The following is a 10,457-nucleotide window of genomic DNA, read 5'->3' on the forward strand; positions in this document are numbered from 1 at the left end:
AGGAGAAAATTTCAGTCTGGAAATGAGAAAGAAAGTCATGTGATAGCCACGTATTAGCACGTTGATTGTACACCATCTGGACAGTAATGGTCCTATATATCCTGTGATAACAGATATTTTAGTCTTGATTTAGTTTAGTCATTGTACTGGTTTTATTAAGCCTTATTTAACATTGCACATTTCTTTTGTCTAAATGACGGAATACATTCTTTCTTCTCTTAATATTATCGATATTTCCTTTTTCTTTATTAAATCTTGTTCATTCATTGCAAATCATAAACGTAAATGGCATATACAGATTTGGTTTGTTTCAAGTTTATAGTCTCTTCTCAGCCTCGAGAAAATATATATAAGCCGTGGTCTTACAATTTAACACAGGATCTGACTCACCTGGTTTCCAACCGGGAATCGATCTCGGGGTCTTCTACGTCGAAGTTACGATGGAGCTCTAACGTATGAAGAAATTCGTTCAGAACTCAGAGTTTATAAGTTTCAGTAACAATACTTAATTTTAACTTGTGGGAGTCTATTTCACAAGTACATGAGTGTCATCTATTACAACAAAAGATTATTCCAAACTTAATTGTGATATATTTCTATAAATAAGAATATTTCTTGAATATTGTTACTTCTAGAATATTAGAATATCATTAAATATTGAATTATTATTAGTTGATTGAAATATATTTTTAGTGTGGTCTTGGATTATCTATAACAATAGTTGGATGTTTCTCGAGTGTTTAGAAATGTTCTCAGAAAAATATATCTTGAGCATATTAGAATATTAGAATATGTCTAGAACATTTAGGGATGTTATTAGATTTTTATTTTTGGAAAATCTAGTTTGAGCACATATAATAGAGTTCACTGTTTTTGTAAATATATGGAGTGTTACCAAGTATATTCTTGCTCCAGTGAAGATTCTATGTCCACATTAGAGCTCCTTCGTGGCTAAGCGGTTAACGTACGCAGCTTTGGCGTGGGAGATCCGGGTTCGATTCCCAGCGGGAGTTCATGTGGTTCGGATTCCACGTTGATCAATAGGTTTCGTCTTATATAGCCTCGCTACTGAAAGGGACGTTAAATTCAAAATCAACTCAACTCTGTGTTTATATTTGTGAAATTCAAGATTGATCTAAGTGCATATATAGCAGCGTTCAAATAACACTTAAACATTGACAATAATTTCTTTTAACATGTGCGACCTCGCGTAATATCCCATCTCGATTTCCAAAAATTCGACTAGAGAAATTTCTCGTTATTTGGCATCACTGGTGTGGCCGACGTCTTTGTATGGAGATTTGGATCGAAGGAGAACAGCGCCCAACAAAGAAAAAGAGGTGAAGATGAGTGTGTTAGGCGCACCCGGCGCCAGGGAGATGCCCGACCTCGTCTTTCCCACATTCCATATAGTACACGCGTACAACATTGGCAAGGAGCCTCGGCTGCGGAGGACCACGTGGATGATCGTAATTGCCAAGGAAGGCCAGGAACGAGAACGGAAGAACAAGAGTTGTTGTCTGTGTGTCTAAAAAGAATCTCTTGCGCCGGCGATAAGCCAAAAGAGCTAAAAGATGACTCAAGAACTTTTAGAGCTCCTTCCGAAGAAAGCAGTAGCAATGATTTTGAGTGGATAGAGCCAGCAACTCAAGTGGTTTGAAGACAACAAAAATGGTTTTCTTTTAAGAGCCTGCGATGACTTTTCTGTCTTCACATACCTGCTCTTCTTCAAGTTCTTTTCAACCCTTTTTTTTTTATTTTTTAACTAACTCATTCTTTTACTTTTTTTCGCGAGCAAATTTAGCGGGAGGGCAGGATGATGAAATCAGCAAAGTATCTTCAGAACGATATTTCTGCCTAGTACTCATCACGTTTCTATTATTAAAAAGAAAGAATATTTTCGGAGCGTTTTTATTTAGTGTGCTCACTGCGTGCTTGGACGTGCTGTCATCACGTTTGGAAGGAAATAGAACATTATTAGTATATTTAATCATATCATTGGAATATTAAAATCCGTAGAGTCATTTCAAATTTTGCTTGGGGGGGGGGGGTGAGCCATCCAATATAGATAGAGTTTCACTTACGTTTTACATACGTATATTATTACCTTATTAATTAAATTATATTTAAATCTCAAACTTAATGTAACAGTTACCCCCCTAGAGCCTCAAATATCGCCCCTGATTACAATACAATTTGTTCGAATAACTTCTGGGTTATTCGGATATAGTTTTACCTTTTCACTGCTATCATAGTACTACAAAGCACGAACTGCATTAAGCTTGTTTCTAACCATGATAGATGACAGATAACTAATAAGATTCAAAACCACGTTCTAAACTTATAGTGGGGTGCGCTATGTCAGAAATTACACATCCGTGTGCATTTCTTTTTAAAATTGAAATAACACTTGATTTTTGTCCTTTTGGTGATGCTTTAAAATTCTGACACGGTTGCCATTTTTTCGTTCATCCTAATCCAATATGACGGTTATCAAAGATGGCCACCTTCGCGAATGCACGGCACTGTCTTTAAAAGCCTATATCTCCCAAACTAATTGACCAATTTTCATGAAATAAACACCAAACGACGTAGAAAATAATAGATTTTTTTAAAAATTGACAAGAATGATTACTTATCAATGCAAATAATAACGTGAGAAATAATTTTATTTCAAATTTTGCACATTTTATGATGTGTTTTCTTTATTTTTTTTTTTTTTTAAATAACAAGTAAGCGGCAAACAACTGAGAAAAACGTTGTGTACCTTTTAAAAGAGTAATAAATTGTCTTTAAATTCTCATATATATCATTCAGTTTGGTTAAGAAACAACGAAATTATAAGAAATTAATATTTCACTTTTTTGCTTGATTTTCCAATATGAGTAGAGGGAGACCGAGACCTATAGGAAAACCAACATGAATCCGTGATCTACTCTCCAAGACAAGTAGTCTGATATGTCGCATGCTATACCCTGAAAGACACCTCTATTAGCGCACCTCAAGTATATCACCATTTATGCAAAACTTTTAGACAGTTCCAGAAATAGCCGTAAAATTCTAATGGAAAGTTCTAGGAGGCTCTAGAGGCTTCCATGGCATTTTATTAAAACGTTCTATAACTTTCTGTACTTTTTCTAACATTATAGAACTTTCTAGAACTTGCCCGAACATTCTAGAACTTACCCGAAAATTCAAGAACATTTTAGAACTTTCTTGAAAATTATAGAATGTTCTAGAACTTTCTCGAACATTCTAGAACTTTCCATTAGAATTCAATGCAAGTTTCTGGAACTTTCTAGTACACGGACAAAGTATATAAGTGCGGCGGAAAGTGGAACTACTCACAGTTAGCAGGGGAAACTGTGCGGTTACTTGCCGAATTTCAATTGCAACGTAAGTATTGTATCTTATCACTTGCTTTACGTTACCTTTAGTCCTCTTGTGTCTTACTCTTCGTTTCTAAAGTGTTTCCCCAATTCTTTCTTGTATTTTCAGAAATGAAACTGTGTAATTAACTTACAAGATGGAGTCACCAAATCCGAAAGAACTTGATTATAATCTTTGTATCGTGTGCCAGGATCAGAATAGAGGAGACATAACTCGAAATCCATCTCTTGAATCACTAGAAAAGCTAATAACAATTGCAGTGGACGGAAGCAAATTTGATGATCTTCAGTATTCAGCGGCCGCATCTCTTCTTAAACCGATATCTCCTTAGCTGTCCTCATTCAGTATTTATTAACTGAATAACAAAAATGATACAAGAACTTACATTGGATGGCTGAACTTCCATTAGCGGTTGGCATCTGCAGGAAAACGCAGCATTCTTCCACAAAGTCTGTTACTCTAGTTTAGTTCACAGAACACTATGATAAATCGAAGCGGAGATATGAGGGGGCTTTAAAACATGGATCCATAGTGCCTACGGTTGCGAAAAGAGGACGTTCATCGAAATTAACAGTGAATAGTGCAAGTTCGGAGACAACAGTGGATGCTCCAAGTTCAACAAGGTCTTCTTCCTTTCCATTTGACAAAAACAAATGCATATTTTGTCAAGAGGCTGAGGGTGAACTTCATTTAGTGCAGACGTTGTCCATGAAAAGAAAAAAAGAACATTGTTGAAAATAGTTCTGATGATGAAAATAGTTCTGATGAATTGAAGTGCCGCCTTCTCGCTTTGTTGAACGAACCCGATGAAAAGAAAAAAGAAGAACGTTGTTGAAAATAGTTCTGATGACGAAAATAGTTCTGATGAATTGAAGTGCCGCCTTCTCCCTTTGTTGAACGAACCCGATGAAAAGAAAAAAGAAGAACGTTGTTGAAAATAGTTCTGATGATGAAAATAGTTCTGATGAATTGAAGTGCCACCTTCTCGCTTCGTTGAACGAACCCGATGAAAAGAAAAAAGAAGAACGTTGTTGAAAATAGTTCTGATGATGAAACTAGTTCTGATGATGAAAATAGTTCTGATGAATTGAAGTGCCGCCTTCTCGCTTTGTTGAACGAACCCGATGAAAAGAAAAAAGAAGAACGTTGTTGAAAATAGTTCTGATGATGAAAATAGTTCTGATGAATTGAAGTGCCGCCTTCTCGCTTTGTTCAACGAACCCGATGAAAAGAAAAAAGAAGAACGTTGTTGAAAATAGTTCTGATGACGAAAATAGTTCTGATGAATTGAAGTGCCGCCTTCTCGCTTTGTTGAACGAATCCGATGAAAAGAAAAAAGAAGAACGTTGTTGAAAATAGTTCTGATAATGAAAATAGTTCTGATGAATTGAAGTGCCGCCTTCTCGCTTTGTTGAACGAACCCGATGAAAAGAAAAAAGAAGAACGTTGTTGAAAATAGTTCTGATGATGAAAATAGTTCTGATGAATTGAAGTGCCGCCTTCTCGCTTTGTTGAACGAACCCGATGAAAAGAAAAAAGAAGAACGTTGTTGAAAATAGTTCTGATGATGAAAATAGTTCTGATGAATTGAAGTGCCGCCTTCTCGCTTTGTTGAACGAACCCGAGGACACAATAGCATGTGACATGAAATACGACTTAAAATGTTTGGTGTATGCTGAAAGAAGAAAATCTTTATCAGAACCACATGAAACTGGATTGTTAACATCTTCGGCAGACGTTTTGGCTGACATCGAATTACTAAATATCTTGCAATGCACATTTTAACGGGATAAAGATGCTATAATAAGTTTGCGGAATGTCAATACGACTTATCTTAATCTTCTCTCTGAGAAAAGTGGAAAGATAGTTGATGGCATCTGAAATCACAAATACAGAAGAAGTTACCAAATGTGAACTTTGTCCATCCACCACAAATGAACCCTCCTAAGAATTTCTGCACTTCCAAGACGATTGAAAAGACCGCTCATAGCTTCGGAAACATTTATCATGCTGACGCAACTACAGTACTCAAAGCATCACAAATAATTCTTGACGAAATCCTTGCCAATGAACACTAGAAATTTGATGGATCTTTTGACGGGTATAGCTCTCCGTCAATCCTCCAACAGTTCATGCGTTGGCTGATACAGTACAAGGCTGTAAGTAAGAGATTCAGGCAACACGACGAGCTGAAGTTAATAAAGCCGTGAACAACTTGTGCCAATTGGTTGTCTCTAGTTATAGATCTTCTTAAGTTTTATTAAAGATGTTGAATTATTATTATGAAGTCTGTTAAAGCAAATAAAGACTGAATTAATACCAAAAGAAAACATGAGCAGGACGTAGGAATAGAGGATATTTTATTTGCACGCTCTGAATTCGGTTATCATAGGTAAAAGCAATAACTAGAGTTCCAATTTTTGCTCATCAGAAATATCACCCACGGTTCAATATAATAGGTGCTTACCGGGTGTAAGCGAGAACAATGTTTTCGTTATGGCAGCCATTTTGATGGCCGCCATATTGGGTTCGGCCAATCTGTCAGACTGAAACCACTTCAATTCAATTCCTCTTTCATCGTATCATAATATCAACACATCCAACTGGAAAGATTTCAGCAAAGTGACTCTGGTTATTTTATTACTCTTAGCCTCCTAGCCGCCATCTTGGATTCAACTTTCGGTTTTTCAGATGGGCCGGGCTGGGTAACATGTGTCAGAGAAGCAGTACTTGATCCAATTTGTTTTGCATATAGCCAACATTCATGTCCAGTTACATCTAAAGAAACTAATTAATGTTGCGTCCGAGCGTTGTAGTCAAGGACCTTAGAAAATAGAGGATCTGTTCTTACAACAAAATCTTGAAGCCATACGTCACAGTTTCGCCATCACTACTCTGCCCACTCCCCCTAATAGGATCGCAGTGTTTTGAGCCAACAATCATGGCGGAAACTAAAGTAGCCAATCAGACGATGGCAGAAACGAGAGTAGCCAACCAGACGCGCCGATGCTCGGTTGTTTTTTTTTGGCTTCATCGATTTAATAGGATGAAGATACATATGAGCAGATCCTCTATTTATAACATCCTTGGTTGCAGTAGTGTATGATTGAATTCCAAATATATGAACGCCCATAAATATGCAAATTACCGGTATGGGCCGCTAAAATTAGTACGATACACATTGGGCCGCGGAGAACTTTGCATTTAAGTCAATTTTACACGAATCCCGAGGGAACACTTCACGAATGAACCGTACCTTATAAATGAGAAAGAATTCGTGGAATGAGAATGCAGGAAAAAAACTGAGAAAACTGAAGGACATGACGTCGTCCACTAGAAAATCACGTGTCTTGGGAGGATCGAATCAGGGACGCCACTGAGCCATTATTATTATTATTATTATTATTATTATTATTATTATTATTATTATTATTATTATTATTATTATTATTATTATTATTATTATTATTATTATCTCCTGTCTATCGCCGTGTTATAGGGTTCGTTCTAGACAAAATCAACAATATAAAATTCCAGATGTTAGTCTCCATAAATTTTACTTCGGGACCAACAAGGACTTTATTCTTTACTTTCGTCTCCGTGCAAATATCTTTATCACGAGTTTTCATTCTTTCTTTTTTTTTCTTTCTTAAGAAAATTTATTCGTTAACGAATACGCAAAGTATGTTGTAGCTACCCATGCTGAAACCAGATGTCAGCAGCAGCTGATTTGTGGGAGGTGTTGCTTTACGTACGACAGAGTTTATAATAGTCAGGAAATCAACAAGGTAAAAAAAAGCACAGCGCAAACTAAAAATAATTTTAAAAAGAATCGAACGTCGCAATGACATTTCTTACTTTGCTGGCGCCCAGACGAAAGCATTAAGTATACACAGCAAGACAAGAAGACAGTGTAACATATTGCTTCGGACAGGTTCTGTGTGAGGTGAAGTGAGCCTGAGGTCATGGTTAGCACGTTGTTTGTCCTTATCGGGTGGAATATAAAGAGAAGAAGAACTGGACATCTGCTACATAATACAATCGAGAATTGGCTACTAATACCAAACTGAAGTTGTTTCAATTCCTATGTTTCCAAGGTTGTCCACGTGATGTCGAACACTGAAAAGTCATTACTTTCTTCCTGCTTCTAATGCCATTTTGTTTTTATTACGCAGCATCTAGCGTGCCAAATCAAGCTCGAAGTTAGCTTGAATTTACATAGAAAGGGAAGTGAAGTTGTGAGTACAGACTGAGAACAGTCCAGCATATAAACGGAAACCACATTTGATCATGCCAGTAGCTTAAGAAAGTCAACGCTTTATAAATTTCTCTAATTGCGTTTTTTAAGAACGCTGAAAAGATCCAAAGAAACTATTTTAAAGCTTATCTGGAGACATGAGAAAAATGACCTCAACGTTGAGGTATTTGAACTACCGTTTATGTCACTATTGCACATGCCCATTCCTTCGATACATCTGTTTCTTTTAAAAGTAACCGTCTGAGGGGTCACACGAATATGACTTCAAATTTCAGATAGACCCATCTTCGCTTTATTTATATGTATAGAAATGAAAGTGGCTATATTTGTGACTTAATAACTCTTGAACAACCCGACCGATCCCCATCACATTTTCAACATAGATGAGATTCGGGTTTTTGTTATGATTTTTTTATCATTTCACTTTGATGGTGCAACTTAGGGAAGAGAGTGGGGGAAATATGAACTTTAAAAAGATCGAAAATGACCGATATTAGTGTCGAATCCATATAGTTTACGGTGTCACCGAGATGAACAGTGACACTTCCAATGCCGTTTAAAATCCAAAATTCAGTGCCACAACTTGGGGAGTGGGGAAGGGAGCATATGTAAAAATGATCGAAAATTACCGATATTAGTGTCGAATCCATAGTTTTCGGAGTCGCGGAGACGAACAGTGACACTTCCGATTCCGTTTAAATCAAAATTCCGCTCCCATTATTACTTCTAAGGGGGGATGGCAACATGCAAAAATAATTGAAAATGACCGATATTAATGTCGAATTCATAGTTTTTGGTGCCCTTTATGCCCAAATGAAATGTATTCTTCCCTTGCAATGAATGGGCATTCTTCTAGTTGATCACAAGGAAGAAATTCATTGAATATGTAGTTTTGATTTAATTTGATTAAATTTGCAGCGAAACTATATGGGACGTGAACCTATAGCTTAACATGGGTTCCACATCTCATATAGCCTCGCTGCTGCAAGGGACCTACATTTTTATCATTTTTTTATTTAATAATCAAATTTAATTGAAGTAATATGGAATTTATATATAAAGTAAATTCTTTTTAAAAAAGCAAAGGTTATTTAACTTGACTTCAAAAAACAAATCAGGATAATCACATCATTAAAATTTAAGCTTACTTTAAAGAAAGCAGAAAAATAATTTACCATATAAATTAATGGACTAAAAATAATATATCGCGTAAGTACTCGATATATAGCCTTAGAATTTTGTAATCATATGTTGGACTGTTTTCAATCTGCACGAATTTTAAGTGGCTAACCATCTACATGGTTATAGGATAAATAGGAAACACAACATTGGAACAGATAGAATTGACAACCGTTCCGATTTTATCCTCTCTCCTTCTTGCCCAATTTTTTCATCCGAAAAAAAAAATATATCATCCCATATTTGTATGAAATACCTAATTTTGAGAATAAATAAAAGCAAATATACTCTTGTACACCATCGACGAAAACGGATTTCATCTGGAGCATACATACAAATTGGAGTCCATTTGTAAGTTAGTTTCAGGCTTGCAAAACTGAAATACAGAACTTTCCAACGTATTTCAACTCATTTCAGCATTTTCAACCATTCTGATCATTGGGCTACATAACATCTACCAAGTGTTCTGCTAAGGTATCTTAATATAAAACATACGCCATAGGCTTCATTCCATATCGGTTTACATGAATGTAACGAAAAATTTGCGTTTTAGTTTCCGATAGTCGACACAGACGTTGTGATTACTTATTGTATGCTATTATTTGTGTTGCGTTATGATTCGCAAATTTTCCAAAGACTGTTACGGAATGAGGCCTTTGTCTTGTAAATATTCTTAATACGTATTGGACAACACTTATTTACAGCGAATCTCCGAAACGATGCTTTTATCTATTCGATCAGAGAAAAAGATTTTCAAACTGAACTTTTGTACTGTATACGTCTTTGTGACACACCTTACATGTTCAAATGTATCGTACCACATCATCTGCTTTCCAAAAATATGCGAAAAACGCATATTTACCCATAGGCATAAAACAAATTTTAGAATGACGAAACTGTTTAACCTTCAGTTTCTTTTTCTTCTTCTTCTTCAACGCGAGATTAAACTGATTATTTGAAATGATCATAGACTATATACGAATGATACACTGGAAATGGATAAAAACCAACGCCTTCAAGGAAAGAATTAATGGTTAACTATTAAAAGCACTAAGAGGAAAGTATACAGTATTTTGCTGTTAATAAACATTAGAGTGACGAGCCGTTACAACATTTGAGGGCGTTGGTTACGAACGTGACACAAGGAGTTCCGTATTAACTCGTCTCGAGGCCTCTCCTTATCGATGATTGGATAAACTTAAGAAAGAAAGAAAGAAATACTCCGTATGTATGCATACGAAATTACGGATTACCGTTGTAATATCAACAGAGAAGTGAGGTAAAAAAAAAAAAAAATCAAAAGAGCACACGTTTACTTAAGACGATTTATCGGCAATGACGCGGATAAAAGATGTCTTTTTTTTTTCTGTTAGAATGATGTGGTGAAAGCAGGGAACGTGAGATGTATTTGAATTAGATAATTCAATATTAAGGAATTCACGAAATCAAGTCTCTTTGCAAAAACTAAAGTTCTTTTTATTCAGTGGCGTAGTGATATTTGGTTTTTCAAGGGAGACAGCTCGAGGCTACGTTAAATTTTACCTGAAGGCAATAAAATCATTTTTGCCCATTATTGTAAAATACAAACAAAGCTAGATGCTATTCGTTAACTTCCGTAATTATGAAGCTT

The sequence above is a fragment of the Thermobia domestica genome, chromosome 15 (assembly GCF_964235325.1).
Source record: "Thermobia domestica chromosome 15, izTheDome1.hap1.1, whole genome shotgun sequence".
NCBI lineage: Eukaryota > Metazoa > Arthropoda > Insecta > Zygentoma > Lepismatidae > Thermobia > Thermobia domestica.